Here is a 4,052-nt window from a genome sequence, read left to right on the forward strand (position 1 = left end):
AGGAGATTATGTGAAAGTAATTTAAAACTAATCTGTATTCCATAGAAGTTCACATTTCTAGTGGAGCCCTCCTCCATTTGTGCTGACACCTGAAATATATTTGAGCATAGACTCTAATAAACAAGGTTCTGAGGGACAAGATGTAGGAGAGAAGGAACAGATGAGGGTCAGAGAGGACCGGTTCTCTGTGCCTGTATCTGACCCCATTGGGTAACCTCAGAGTAATGCTGAAGTACCAGTAATTAGCAATATGTACTCAGACTGATCAGCAATAATTCACTGAAATTAGAGAGCATCATTTTGTAAGCACTTAATTTTGAAAATGAAATTTCAAAATGCAATACGGCTCTCACTAATGCAAAGGTATAGTTCATTCAAACTAGTTTTAAGCAGGTATTACACACAGAAAAAAGATAAAAATAAATAGGACTGTTAGGTCAAGGAAAATAATATGAAGTGTCAGTTTTATAATTATCCTTAAGTAAAAGACCTATCTCTATGCTGAGAGAAGAACCAAAATACATTGGATGGGCATACAGTGAAAGAACCATAAGTCTTTGATATTCATTGATTGAAGAAAAACAAACAAACAAAAACAACTGATGGATGTGAACTGAGCTATTCTAGGTTCCTCAAAGAATAAATGCTATTACCATTAAGAGCTCATTGTTTATTCATCTCACTCAGCCCTGACACACAGAGAGAGCTGGAAAACTGCTGAGTAGAAATGGCATTTGGCTGGGTCCATTTGTGGACAGTCATTAATATCGCAAACAGGCCCATGTGTTAGATTTGGCCCAACAAGGGCACCAGATGCATCCTCCCAGGCAACCCGGGGCCTTCCGACTGTGACTGCAGGTGGGAACACTGCGTCTGCTTCCATTCAGACAGCTGGCTGCTTTGCTCAAGACAGAGCAGCGATGGCACTGTCGCTACAACTCCACTTCGTGAAAAACGAATGTAGTGGTGTGGCGGGGGGGAGGGGGGCGAGGAGAGAAGGGCGCTAGTCCTGGCGCCAGATCTGACCAACAGATAGATGGTGCACTCTTGAGGACAGAGGAGACAATTAAAAGTTACTCTAGACCTGTTTCTACAGACCCAGCTAAGTTAACTAAATTTAATAAGAACTTACACAGAATGTGTATCTAGCCTTGTGGTCAGGAAAGAGATTCAGAAAAAGAAGAAAAGTACGCTTACATAAAGGCATACTGCTAGAGTTGGACAGCATAGAATCAGAGCAAGAAATAAATTCCCTGTTGGGGCAAGAGTTAAGCATTTTTAAGCTCTCTGACAGGGATTCACAGACATTGTTTTAACACTTGCAATCACCCTATGAGTAGATACTAAAAGCTCCATTTTCCAAATAATGAAAGCAATGCTGAGAGGGTCTGTGGCTTCCCCCAGGTCACACAGTTGATGGGGTCAAGATGTAAACCTCTGATTTTGAGGAACACGTTGTTAGAGTCCACATTAGATTTTAAGGGTTATTGAGTTCAGAAAAGGCAGCTCAGAATGTGACATTTACATAGTGCTCACAGGGCACCTACCATCTTTCTAAGCCCTTTTTCAATTATAACTCATCTAACCTGTCATAGCAAATCCATAATTAGATACTAATATATCTGCGCTGTAAAAATAAGAACCCAGTAAACAGAGCTTCAGTCAGTAGCCCAAAGTCACAAAACTAAGTGGAAGAGTAGAGATTTGAACCCCAAAGAGGCCGGTACTTCTTATTGCCCACTCCACTATATTAAATAGTCACTGGTAATGTTCATTTTCCCCTTTCCCCCACCCAACATGTGGCCAGGCCTTTGGTTGAGTGGATTATTCATTTGTTTTATCTGTCTTGGATCAAAACAGAAGTTTCCAAACTCCTCACACCTTCCCCATCCTTTGTTTTCAAAACATAGAAAGGTATATTTGCAGCTGATTCTCTTAGACTTGAGGACATGTGAGAATATTGCTGTGCCAGGAAACAGCAGGGAGCACAGGAAGGGTGAAGGGGTGAACACACCAAACCTTTCCTTCTGGAGGCTAGGACTTCAAAGCTTACATGTGGTCAAAGTTCACAAAAGACAGATGGGTAGTTATATTGATAAATATATGACAGAAATATTATAGATAGATATAGATAGATGATAGATGATAGATAGATGATGATGATTGATAGATAGATAATAGATGATATATAGATAATAGATGATACATACATACATACATACATAGATGATAGATGATACATACATACATACATACATACATAGATTTTCTTTTAACTTCTGACCAAACTAGAAAACCAGTGTGGGGTTAGGGAAAATTCCACAGGTGAAAGGTTCAATTACTTTGCTTCTCACTTAACACCCAGGAAAGATGGTAGGACTTCTGTTGGCAAGACTATAGGTAGAAAGCCTGTGCATGAGGAAAAAGTCTCCATGTGCCATTAATAATCTCCTTGTACACGCCTGACACACATGTAGCAGTGCTGTCAATTTCAAGGAACAATGTCTGTTTGGACAATTAATATATTATTGCTGACCATTGTGGACATTAGACCAGAAGGACTGAACCAAATGTTCTGATATGTGACAGCCCATAGGAGTTACAGAATGTTTCTCAAGAGTAGAATTCTCAAAACAAAAATATATTCCATTTCTTATCTACTATGACAAATAGGAGCTTTAAGTAAGATTTTTTTCTGATTTAAAACAAATAATTTAACTAAAGATTCTCAGACCAAAGTAAATTAAACCCCTTTCATTATGTATATATAAACATAAAATTCTTCAATTTAAATATCTTATACTCAATTAGCTTGACTATCTGAAAAATGTTTCTCTTCTCTTTTCTCCAATTCTGTCTGACTCAGTCTCTCTGTCTCTCACAGCACACACACATGCACACGCACGTGCGCACACACACACACACACACACACACAGCTAAAAAGAATGTTGGTGGCAGGTGTAAAAATGAATACCAACTGGTTTTTAAGTAATGGAATCAAATGCAGGAGTCTGCTCTGTATCTAATTTTTCCATGAAGATTTTCATAGAGAACTGATAATCACTTTTGCAGAGAATACTGACAAGGTGTACTCACTTGGTTGAAGGAGAGGAAAATGAATATGTGCATTTAAAATTTTGTGATTACAATTTTAGGGAAAGGAGGAGCATGGCTATACTTTCATAACTGCTTTAATGCAATTGGTTCCACTTGGGGGAGAGACATGTTGAAATCCGATGAGTAATTGGATTTAAGCAGCAATAACACTGGGCATTGTCAAATTCTTACAGCTTTTTTTGAAAATGTCTTCTTTATTTCTGGGAAACAATGTACATAATATAGAATACCATGACCTTACCCAATAGAAAAGAAGAAAATTAACAGTTATTTCACCTAAGTGCATCTGCATTTGAATCAGCATATGCTAAAGTCTATGCAACTTCTAACTGCATAATTTCTTCTCCTCGCTTCTTCCTGTTATAAAAACACAGAATTTTAGAGCTGAATGGTGTATCTTAAGAGTAATTTTAGTGTAAAGTTCTCATTTTATGAATGAAGAATCAAAGGCCTAGAGAAATAAGGAAACTTGCCTGTGGATGTATAATAAATTGGTGGCAGGAATTTGACCAAGCTTAGAACTCCTGATGCTGCTTCTTGTGTAGTTAAAGAGAAAAAGGTCTGAGGGGCAAGGGCAGGGGGAAGAACAGGTCAAGTAAAGAGGGTCCTGTGGCCTGAATGTTTCTGTCCCCCTGGATTCCATGTTTAAGTCCTAACCCCCACATGTGGTAGTATTTGGACATGAGGTCTCTGGCAGGTGATCATGTATGGAGGGTGAAGCACTCATGAATGATATCAGTGCTTTAGCAAAAGACCCCGCAGAGCTCCCCTGCCCCTCTTGCCCTGTTTGGGTAAATAAGTCTGCTACCTGGAAAAGAGCCCCCACCTGACCTTGCTCTTAGATTTCCGTTCCTCAAAAATGTGAGCGATGCATTTTTGTGTTTGACAAGCCTCCCATTGTGTGGTATTTTGCTATAGCAACCAATACAGACCA

The sequence above is a fragment of the Myotis brandtii genome, unplaced genomic scaffold, assembly GCF_000412655.1.
Source record: "Myotis brandtii unplaced genomic scaffold, ASM41265v1 scaffold615, whole genome shotgun sequence".
Lineage (NCBI taxonomy): Eukaryota > Metazoa > Chordata > Mammalia > Chiroptera > Vespertilionidae > Myotis > Myotis brandtii.